Source organism: Trichechus manatus, unplaced genomic scaffold (assembly GCF_000243295.1).
Source record: "Trichechus manatus latirostris isolate Lorelei unplaced genomic scaffold, TriManLat1.0 scaffold00120, whole genome shotgun sequence".
Taxonomy (NCBI): Eukaryota; Metazoa; Chordata; class Mammalia; order Sirenia; family Trichechidae; genus Trichechus; species Trichechus manatus.
In genome coordinates, this window is record NW_004444056.1 from 1,040,511 (window position 1) to 1,052,864 (window position 12,354).

Below are 12,354 nucleotides of genomic sequence, written 5' to 3' on the forward strand. Positions count from 1 at the left end.
CATTTTGGTCTTTTCTTTCTTTCCTGTCTTTTTAATGACCTCTTGCTTTCTTCATGTATGATGTCCTTGATGTCATTCCACAACTCATCTGGTCTTTGGTCATTAGTGTTCAACGCATCAAATCTGTTCTTGAGATGGTCTCTGAATTCAGGTGGGTTATATTCAAGATCATACTTTGGCTCTCGTGGACTTGTTCTAATTTTCTTCAGTTTCAACTTGAACTTGCATACAAGCAATCGATGGTCTGTTCCGCAGTCGGCCCCTGGCCTTGTTCTGACTGATGATATTTAATTTTCCGTTGTCTTTTTACACGTAGTCGATTTAATTCCTTTGTATTCCATCTGGTGAGGACCACGTGTATAGTTGCCGTTTATGTTGGTGAAACAAGGTATTTGCAGTGAAAAAGTTGCTGGTCTTCCGAAATTCTATCATGCAATCTCCAGCATCGTTTTTATCACCAAGGCCATATTTTCCAACTACCAATCCTTCTTTGTCTCCAACTTTTGCATTCCAGTCACCAATAATTATCAATGCATCCTGATTGCATGTTTGATAAATTTCAGACTGCAGAAGTTGGTAAAAATCTTCAATTTCTTCGTCTTTGGCCTTAGCGGTTGGTGTGTAAATTTGAATAATAGTTGTATTAACTGGGCTTCCTTGTAGGCATATGGATATTATCCTATCACTGGCAGCACTGTACTTCAGGATAGATCTCGAAGAAAAAATTCCAGCCTCAAGTTGCAATATTGAAAGATTCTACAGGGAAAATATTAAACGGTGCAGGAAGCATCAAAAGAAGACGGAAGGAATACACAGAGTCACTATACCAAAAAGAATTGGTGGACATTCAACCATTTCAGGAGGTAGTGTACGATCAAGAACTGATAGTACTGAAGGAAGAAGTCCAAACTGCACTGAAGGCACTGGCTAAAAACAAGGCTCCAGGAATTGGCGGAATACCAACTGAGATGTTTCAACAAACGGATGCAGCACTGGAAGTGCTGACTCATCTATAATAAAAAATTTGGAAGACAGCTACCTGGCCAACCCCCTGGAAGAGATCCATATTTATGCCTATTCCAAAGAAAGGTGATCTAACAGAATGCGGAAATTATCAAACAATATCATTAATATCGCATGCAAGTAAAATTTTGCTGAAGATCATTCAAAAGTGGTTGCAGCAGTACATAGACAGGGGACTGCCAGAAATTCAAGCCAGATTGAGAAAAGGATGTGGAACCAGAGATATCACTGCTAGTGTCAGATGGATCATGGCTGAAAGCAGAGAATATCAGAAAGATGTTTACCTGTGTTTTATTGAATGCAGAGGCATTCAACTGTGTGGATCATAACAAATTATGGATAACACTGTGAAGAGTGGGAATTCCAGAACACTTAATTGTGCTCATGAGGAACCTGTACATAGATCAAGAGACAGTCGTTCGCATAGAACAAGGGGAAACTATGTGGCTTAAAGTCAGGAAAGGTGTGCATCAGGGTTGTGTCCTTTCACCATACTTAATCAGTCTGTATGCTGAGCAAATAATCCAAGAAGCTGGACTATATGAGGAAGAACGGGGCATCAGGATTGGAGGAAGACTCATTAACAACCTGTGTTATGCAGATGACAAAACTTTGCTTGCTAAAAGTGAAGAGGGCTTGAAGCACTTACTGATGAAAATCAAAGACCACAGCCTTCAGTATGCATTACACCTCAACATAAAGAAAAGAGAAATCCTTACAACTGGACAAGTAAGCAACATCACGATAAAAGAGAAAAGTCTGAAATTATCAAGGATTTCATTTTACTTGGATCCACAATCAACACTCAGGGAAGCAGAAGTCAGGAAATCAAAAGACGCATTGCATTGGGCAAATCTGCTGCAAAAGACTTCTTTAAAGTGTTGAGAAGCAAAGATGTCACCTTGAAGACTAAGGTGCGCCTGACCCAACCCATGATGTTTTTCGTCGCCTGTATGCGTGTGAAAGCTAAATGATGAATAAGGAAGACCGAAGAAGAATTGATGCCTTTGAATTGTGTTGGTGAAGAATATTGACTATACCATGAACTGCCAAAAGAACGAACAAATCTGTCTTGGAAGAAGTACAACCAGAATGCTCCTTAGAAGGAAGGATGGCGAGACTACGTCTTACATACTTTGGACATGCTGTTAGGAGGGATCAGTCTCTGGAAAAGGACATCATGCTTGGTAAAGTAGAGGGCCAGCAAAAAATAGGAAGACCCTCAAGAAGATGGAGTGACACAGTGGCTGTAACAATGGGCTCAAGCATAACAACGGTTGTGAGGTTGGTGCAGGACCAGGCAGCGTTTTGTTCTTTTGTTCATAGAGTCACTATGAATTGGAACCAACTCAACGACACCTAACAACAACAGCAGATGCAAATCGGAACCACAGTGAGATACCGTTTCACTCGCACGAGGATGGCTAAGATTTAAAAAAAAAAAAGGAAAAAGAAGACAATGTTGGTGATGATGTGGGGAAATTGGAACCCTTATTCATTGCTGGTGGGAATGCAAAAAGGTACAACCATTGTGGAAAATAGTGTGACAGTTTCTCAAAACTCAAAATAGAATTGTCATATGACCCAGCACTTCTACTGCTAGGAATATACCCAAGAGACTTGAAAGCAGCAACATGAACAGACATATGTACACCAGTGTTCATTGCAGCATTATTCACAATAGCCAAAAGGTGCAAACAAACTAAATGCATCAACAGATAAATGGATAAGCAAAATACAGTACATACACGCAATGGAATATTACTCAGAAGGAGAAATGAACTCTTGATAGATGCTACGATATGGATGGAGCTTGAAGACATCATGCTGAGTGAAGTAAGTCAATCACGAAAGGATAAATATTGCGTGACTTCACTTAGACAAAAAGACAAGAAAAGGCAAATGTATAGAGACCAAAGTTTATTAGTGGTTACCAAGAGCGGGAGAGGGGAGGGAAACTGGTGTTAAAGGTAATGGATAAATCACATTGATCAAGGGTAGGGTTACACAGCCGATTATTGTAACTGACGTCAGGAATATGTTATATACCTGTAAAACATTGAATTGGTGAAAGTTTTGTGGTAGCTATATTTAAACAATAATAACAACAAAAAAGAGTAGCTACTGAGGCTGCTTATATACAACCAAAAACCTCATAGGATTTGGTTCCTTGATTCGGATGTTTAGGGTCGTGGTTTCATGGGACATCACAGTTAACTGGGCTAATAACATGTTTAGTGCGTTTGTTCTACCTCCTATTTTGTTGGGTAGTACCAGGCACAATTGGTCTCTATTCGTCTGGAGCAACAGAAGAAGGAGAGTCAGGAATAGGAGGACAATATGGAATGTGTGGCTAATTGCCTCCATGAACAGCTGCCTTCTTTGCCATGAGACCAGAAGAACTGGATGGTGTCCGACTACCATTACTGAACATTTGATCAAGGATTCTTTAGAAGAATCTTAGATCAAAAGGGGGAAAATGTAGAGCAGAATTTCAGATTCTCATGGACTCCAGACTTTCTGGACCTATGGAGGTTGGATGAACCTCTAAAAGTATTGTTGGTGGGCTACATCAGCAAAGGGGAGGAATGAGTGCTCCCTTGTTTGTAATTGCTGGACTGGTTTCGTGTAGAAGAACTCAGAAAACCTCCATGTGACCAGAGTCTGCCCATTGTGGTGCTTAAAGTTGCTCTGGTGAACTTGAGCCCAAGCCTAGTGTCTCCTGGTCTTGAAACAACCAGAGACAGCATCAGGCAGCCCACTGGCCCTGCTTGGGCCTGATCTAATCATATGAGCCTTTTGAAAGGCAGAAAAAGACAGAAGGGAAAGATTCAAAGTGTGAGAAGGACTCGACATGCCATTACTGGTTTGAAGATGGTCGGGGGTCACATGAAAACAATTTTGAGCAGCCAGAAGGAGTAGAACTGCCCCATAGAGTTTCCAAGGAAGCTGATATATAGTGGAGTTCCACAAAGCTCCACAAATATTTGTTGAATGAATTAATTACTTGGAGTTTGATATTTTCATTCTTAAAGAATGTTGATAGAGATGGGACTGTTTACCAAAACAGACAATTCTCGGCATCTTGATTTGCTTTAAGTTGGGTATTTGCTTTAAGTATTTGATACATTGTTAAGAGTTGAGCAAAAAGCATTTATTTTACAAACATTTAATGAATGCTTAATCTATCCAACAAGGAGCTCTGGTGGTGCAGTGGTTAAGCACTTGGCTGCTAACTGAAAGGTTGGCAGTACAAACTCACCCAGTGGCTCCAAGGAAGAAAGACCCAGTTGATCTACTGCTATAAAGATTACAGCCTAGAGAACGCTTTGTCACATGAGGTCACTATGAGTCAAAAATTGACTGGGCAGCACCCAACAACAACAACAATCCATCCAACATGATAGGCATATCATTTATTCACCTATTTAATGTACTGCTGAGAAGATTTTTATAATTTTCATTAAAAAGTTATTTCATCTGGAGAGATGAGCAGTAAAGTTAGATTTTTAAGTAATAATAATAATAGTATTAGGTGGGAGGAAGAAAAGCAAATTCTTGAGGTATAGTCATTTATTTGTTTTTAAAAACCATTTGTATTCATCTTTGTGTTTAAATATATTTTAAAAATTTCAGCTAAAGAATTTCTCCTTTTTTTTTCTTAATGGAGCATTTTACTGACCAGATAGATGTGAGTCGTATAGGCAAAAAGTAGCAAATGTGTGAGTTATCAAAATACTGAGAACTCATAGTGAAACATACTTTTAATATGTATCTTCAGTAGTAATGAGAAATGACTGAATATGAATCTTGTTGGTAGTACTTTTCTTCAACTATGGAATACCATTTTTCAATTTGAATACATTTTAATATTTTTGCTTTCTGCTCAGAAGTACGATAGAGCCAACAGTTCGCACAGTCATGTTCTTAGTTCCTTAGCTTACTCATAAAAATTCAAACTCAAATATTTCATTATTATTAGGTTAATATTATGTAAAATAAATGTACATTACGATAAGAGGATTTATTATTGCAAATAATTAGAGGTCCAGCAATAGAGTGCTTATTACCTCAGCAGCTTAATGATATCACCAAGGATCTGGGCTCATTATATCCCTATGTTCTGCTGTTCCCAGTATGCTGGCTTTTGATTCTCATGATTGACCGCTTGAGGTCTGAAGATGGCTGAGCAACTCTTAAGTATTTATCACATCTTTATAAAACAGTGCCCCAGAGGTGGAAGCAATAATGTTTTGTTATGTGCCCCTTAAAGAGTGAAGAAATATCCCTAAGTACTCCCACATATTTGCCTTCATAGCTCATTGACCATAATTGGGCCATGTGCCTCATTCCTGTCTTAAACCATGGAATTATCAAGATTGAGTTAGCTAGTCAAAATCCAACTCCTGGACCCGGGGAGCCCTCCAGCCTGCAGTCTCAAAGAGGTCTACTTAAGGACATGGTTACTGAAACATGAACAGAGTTGGGGATCTGTTTGCAAGTGTCTATTAGGCAGGTTAGGAAGCTGACCATTACTGCCATAGATGCCTATTATTTGCAGAGTTTAGGGAAATAGTATGAGATCCTTGCCTTTGAGAGGTGTAGGGTAGTATAGGAGGAAGTCTTGTTCTAAATGGAAAAGAAGATACAGGGATGTTGCGGGGAAGCACCTGCCTCTACTCAGGGAGTCACGGTATGTCAGCAGCTTCTCAGATACTAAATTATGGTATTGGGTTGTTGATAACTTGTGAACTCCCACTTGCATTTTTGTAGAAAAGTCAAATGCTACTTCTCTGACACCAGATATAGGTTGATCAGTCCAAATCAGTTTATTATCAGTTCTTTTCCCCTCTGTTCCACTTCTGTTCTTACACCAGCGGCACATGCAGCACTTACTCCTTTGACCTCAACTACCTGGAGCTAGGTCATATCTCACAAGTTTAAGGGCGCAGGTCTCCATACTGCTAATGTTGCCCAAGACATCAGATGCCAGCTACCAGCCGCGAGCTTGGATTCCCCATGACACCCTCACTTTTGATCTGTTGGCAATAAATTTGGTGTTTCCCCACTACTCCCTCAGGATAACAGTTGTAAGCTCAGGGGTTCCCCTCACTTCTGACCTGCTGGCTACAAATTTGGTGTTTTCCCACTACTTTAGGATGCCACGTGTACACTTGGGGGTCCCAGGATTCCTCTCGCTTCTGACCTGCTGGCTACAAATTTGGGGGTCCCCAGCCCCTTTCACTTCTGACCTGCTGCCTTCCACTACTTCCTTCAGTTTGTTAATTGCTAGAACGATTCACAGAACCTAGAAAAGCACTGTGCACCTACTCCTCACTATCTCATCCGACATTTTGCACTTATGACAGTAATAAAAAAAATCTGTCCAACTGTTATGCATGTTAAAAATGGACATCTGGCAGTAACCAACTCTGAGGTGCAAGACGAGAGTAACACTGGCTGTGATGGTTAAGGTTATGTGTCAGCTTGGCTGGGCCATGATTCTCAGTGGTTTGGCAGTTATGTAATGATGTAATTTGGTAGTTATGTAATGATGTAGTCATACTCCATTTGTGATCTGATGTAATCATCCTCCATTTTGTGATCTGATGAGAGCAGCCAGTCATTTGAAAAGAGAGTTTCCTTGGGGGTGTGGCCTATAGCCTAATTTTCACATAACGCCAGTTTTTACCTGGTCTTTGGAACCTAACCATATCGGTAAGTGAGGAGTGTTTATGTACTTACAATTACAGTTTTATTACAGTAAAAGAAGACAACTCAAGACCAGTGTAAAGAAGGGACACATAGGACGAGGTCTGATAAGGTTCCCTAGTCAGAGTGTCCATGATTGATTGAATCATACCTCTATCCCCCTGAGAACCCCAGGTATCAGGAGGTGGTCTTTCTGGCCTGGTCAGCCTCCACCTAAGAGTCAGCTTATTATCATGAACTCTCAGGTGTGGTCTGGAGGCCTCTTAAATAACAAAGACACTACAATCACTAGGGAAATTCCAAGGTTTTAGAGCTTATCCCTCAGGAACCAAGGACAAAGGTCAAATTCTTTGGGAAAAATTAAATTCTTTACCTCACAGTATTCCATTTATTTATATTGGGGTTGGCAAAGTTTTACTGTAAAGTACCTGTTAGTATTTTAGGCTTTGTGGCCATACTGTTTTCTGTTGAAACTAGTCAGCTCTGTCGTTGTAGCACAAAAGCAGCCAGAGATGTAAATGAGTAAGTTTGACTATGTTCCAATAAAACTTAATTTACAAAAACAAATGGTGGACTGGATTTAAGGAGCCCTGGTGACACAGTTGTTAAGCACTCACCTGATAAACGTAAAAGATGTGGCAATCTGCTTTCATAAAAATTGCAGCCATAGAAACCCTATGGGGCAGTTCCGCTCTGTCCTGTTGGGTTGCTGTATGGTCCTTGCTATGAGTCAGAGTCGACTCAACAGCAGTGGGTTTTCAATGTGTTTGGGCTAGATTTGGTCCAGGGCCTATAGTTTGCCAAGCCCTGCTCTAATATTGAATGACACTAGTTCTTCCCTTTTCCTCCAGAATGCTTTTATATTTTTGTCCATCTGTTCATTCATTCAATTTTTAAAAGTATGGGCTTTTTTTTTTTTTTGACTTCTTATTTTATTGTGGTAAGATATACATAAAATTTACCCTTTTCGAACGTACAATTTAATGGTGCTAAGTACATTCACAATGTTGTGTAACTATCTCTACTATCTATTTCCAGATCTTTTTTATCATCTCTAGAAGAAACTCTATACTCCTTAAAAAATAACTACCCTTTAGGTCTTAGTAACTTTTATTCTGCTTCTGTCTCTGAAGTTGTATCTTCTAGGTACCTCATGTAAGTGGGATCATACAATGTATGTGTGTGTATGTGTATGTCTGGCTTATTTCACTTAGCATAATGTCTTCAAGGCTCATCCATGTTGTAATATGTATCAGAATTTCATTCCTGTTTTATAACTGCATGATATTCCATTGTAGGCGTATACCACGTTTTGTTTATCTGTTCATCTTTTAATGGACAATTGGGTTGTTTCCACCTTTTGGCTACTGTGAGTATTGTGAACATTTGTGTACAAGTATCTGTTTTGAGTCTCTGTTTTCAATTCTTTTGGACATATATACCTAAGAGTGAAATTTCTGGGACACAAGGTAAATTCTGTATTTAACTTTTTGAGAAACTGCCAAACTTTTCCACAACAGCGTCACCATTTTACATTCCCACTGGCATTGCACAAGGTTTCCAGTTTCTTCATATTCTCAGTAAAACTTTTCTTTTTTCAATGATAGCTATCCTATTAAATGTGAAGTGGTATCTCATTGTGGTTTTGATTTGCATTTCCCCTAAATGCTAACAACACTGAACATTTTCTTCATGTGCTTATTGGCCATTTAAGAAGCCCTGGTGGCACAGTGGGTAAGTGCTCGGCTGCTATAAGCAAGGTTGGCAGTTCAAACCCACCAGCTGCTCCATGGGAGAAAGATGTCTTAGTCTGCTTCTGTAAAGATTGTTGTTGTTAGGTGCTGTCGAGTCACTTCCAACTCATAGCGACGCTATATACAACAGAACGAAACACTGCCCGGTCCTGTGCCATCTTTGTGATCGTTGTTAATGCTTGAGCCCACTGTCGCAGCCACTGTGTCATTCCACCTCTTTGAGGGTCTTCCTCTTTTTTGCTCACCCTCTACTTTACCAAACATGATGTCCTTCTCCAGGGACTGATCCCTCCTGATAACACGTCCAAAGTATGTGAGACGAAATCTCACCATCCTTGCTTCTAAAAGACATTCTGACTGTACTTCTTCCGAGACTGATTCGTTTGTTCTTTTGGCAGTCCGTGATATAGCCAATATTCTTTGCCAACAGCATAATTCAGAGACATCAGTTCTTCTTCAGTCTTCCTTATTCCTTGCCCAGCTTTTACATGCATATAAGGCAATTGAAAACACCATGGCTTGGGTCAGGCACACCCTAGTCCTTAAAGTGACATCTTTGCTTTTCAACACTTTAAAGAGGTCTTTTGCAGCAGATTTGCCCAGTGCAATGCGTCTTTTGATTTCCTGAGTGCTGCTTCCATGGGTATTGATTGTGGATCCAAGTAAAACGAAGTCCTTGACAACTTTTAATCTTTTCTTGGTTTATCATGATGTTGCTTATTGGTCCAGTTGTGAGGAGTTTTGTTTTCTTTATGTTGAGGTGTAATCCATGCTGAAGTCGGTAGTCTTTTATCTTCATCAGTAAGTGCTTAAAGTCCTCTTCACTTTCAGCAGGCAAGGTTGTCATCTGCATAATGCAGGTTGTTAATGAGTCTTCCTCTAATCATGATGCCGCAGTCTTCTTCATATAGTCCAGCTTCTTGGATTATTTGCTTAGCATACAGATTGAATAACAACCCTGACGCACACCTTTCCTGACTTTAAACCACACAGTATCCCCTTTTTATGTTTGAATGACTGCCTCTTGGTCTGTGTACAGTTTCCTCAAGAGCACAATTAAGTGTTCTGGAATTCCCATTCTTCACAGTGTTATCCATAATTTGTTATGATCCACACAGTCAAATGCCTCTGCATAGTCAATAAAACACAGGTGAACATCTTTCTGGTATTCTCTGCTTCCAGCCATGATCCATCTGACATCAGCAGTGATATCTCTGGTTCCACGTCCTCTTCTGAATCCGGCTTGAATTTCTGGCAGTCCCCTGTCTATGTACTGCTGCAACCACTTTTGAATGATCTTCAGCAAAATTTTACTTGCGTGTGACATTAATGATATTTTTCGATAATTTCCACATTCTGTTAGATCACCTTTCTTTGGAATAGGCATAAGTATGGATCTCTTCCAGGGGCTTGGCCAGGTAGCTGTCTTCCAAATTTTTTATTATAGATGAGTGAGGACTTCCAGTGCTGCATCCGTTTGTTGAAACATCTCAGTTGATATTCCATCAGTTCCTGGAGTCTTCTTTTTCGCCAGTGCCTTCGGTGCAGCTTGGACTTCTTCCTTCAGTACCATCGGTTCTTGATCATATGCTGTCTCTTGGTTCAGTGTCGACTGGTTCTTTTTGGTTCAGTGACTGTGTGTTCCTTCCATCTTCTTTTGATGCTTTCTACATCCTTTAGTATTCTGCACATAGAATCCTTCAGTATTGCAACTTGAGGCTTGAATTTTTTCTTCAGTTCTTTCAGCTTGAGAAATGCTGAGCGTGTTCTTCCCTATTGGTTTTCTAACTCCAGGTCTTTACACATGTCATTATAATTCTTTACTTTGTCTTCTCGAGCCATCCTTTGAAATCTTTCTGTTCAGTTCTTTTACTTCATCGTTTCTTCCTTTCACTTTAGCTACTTGATATTTAAGAGCAAGTTTCAGACTCCCTTCTGACATTCATTTTGGTCTTTTCTTTCTTTCCTGTCTTTTTAATGACCTCTTGCTTTCTTCATGTATAATATCCTTGATGTCATTCCACAACTCATCTGGTCTTTGGTCATTAGTGTTCAGCGCATCAAATCTATTCTTGAGATGGTCTCTAAATTCAGGTGGGATATATTCAAGATCATACTTTGACTCCCGTGGCCGTGTTCTAATTTTCTTCAGCTTCAACTTGAACTTGCATATGAGAAATTGATGGTCTGTTCCACAGTCAGCCCCTAGCCTTGTTCTGACCGATGATATTGAGCTTTTCCGTCGTTTCTTTCCATAGATGTAGTCAATTTGATCCTGTGTATTCCATCCGGCGAGGTTCACATATATAGTTGCCATTTGTGTTGTTGATAAAAGGTATTTCTAATGAATAATAGGTCTTTGGTCTTGCAAAATTCTATCATGCGATCTCCAGTGTCGCTTCTGTCACCAAGGCCATATTTTCCAACTACCAATCCTTCTTTGTTTCCAACTTTCATATTCCAATCACTAGTAATTATCACCGTATCTGATTGCATGTTTGATCAATTTCAGACTGTAGAAATTGGTAAAAATCTTCATCTTTGGCCTTAGTGATTGGTATGTAAATTTGAATAATAGTCGTATTAACTAGTCTTTCTTGTAGGCGTGTGGATATTATCCTATCACTGACAGTGTTGTACTCTAAAAATTACAGCCTTGGTAACCCTATGGGGCAGTTCTGCTCTGTCCTGTAGGGTTGCTCATAGTCGGAATCATCTCGACAGCAGTGGGGTTTTGGTGGCTGAAACAGTTAAGCAGTTGACTGCTGACTGAAAAGTTGGCAGTTGGAACTCACCCAGCTGCTGCACGGGAAAGACCTGACAATCTGCTTCTGTAAAGATTAGAGCCAAGAAAGCCTTATGGGGGCAGTTCTGCTCTGTCACATGAGGTTACTATGAGTTGAATCAACTCCGTGGCACCTAAGAACAACAACAACAAAACTGCCATTTGTATATCTTCGAAAAATTGTATTTTAATCCTTTGCCCATTTTTAAATTATTTGTTGTTGTTATTGTTGAATTGTAAGAGTCTTTGTATATTCTGAAAATCCCTTCTCAAACTCTCTGGGTGGTACAAATGGTTAATGCTCTCGACTGCTAATCAAAAGGTTGGAGATTCGAGTCCACCCAGAGGCACCTTGGAAGAAAGTCCTACCCATCTACTTCCAAAAAATCAGCCATTGAAAACCTTATGGAGCACAGTTCTACTCTGACGCGCATGGGGTTGCTGTAAGTCAGAATAAACTCGACAGGAGCTGGTTTTAATCCCTATCAGATACATGATTTGCAGATATTTCTCCTGTCCTATGGACTTTCTTCTCATCACTCTCTTGATGGTGTCTTTTGATGCACAGAAGTTTCTAATTTTGATTGATTTTAGCGGATGAGCAAAAAAAGGAAGACTGTCAACGAGATGGATTGATGCAGTGGCTGTAACAGTGGGCTCAAACATAGCAAGAATTGTGGAGATGACGCAGGAGTGAAGCAGTGTTTCATTCTGTTTTATGTAGGATCGCTATGAGTTGGAACCAACTTGACGGCAACTAACAACAATAACAACAATTTATCTGTTTTTTTCTATTATTGCCTGTGCTTTTGGTGTCATATCTAAGAATCCACATTCACATCCAAGGTCACAAAGCTGTTGTCCTATGTTTTCTTGTAAGAGTTTTACAGTTTTAGCTCTTAGACTTAGGTCTTTGATCCATTTTGAGTTGGCTTTTGTATGGAGCCCTGGTGGCGCAGTGGTTAAGCATTCAGCTGCTAACTGAAAGGTCGGCAGTTTGAATCCACTGGCCACTCCTTGGAAACCCTATTGGGCAGTTCTGCTCTGTCCTGTGGGGTCGCTATGAGTCGGAATCTACTC

At 40.0% G+C, this 12,354-nt stretch overlaps 1 protein-coding gene across 6 annotated transcripts in view; it reads left to right on the forward strand.

The window, feature by feature from the left end:
- Positions 1-12,354, forward strand: part of MFSD14B (major facilitator superfamily domain containing 14B) — a 133,420-nt gene that overhangs the window by 35,480 nt on the left and 85,586 nt on the right. The window lies entirely within an intron of this gene.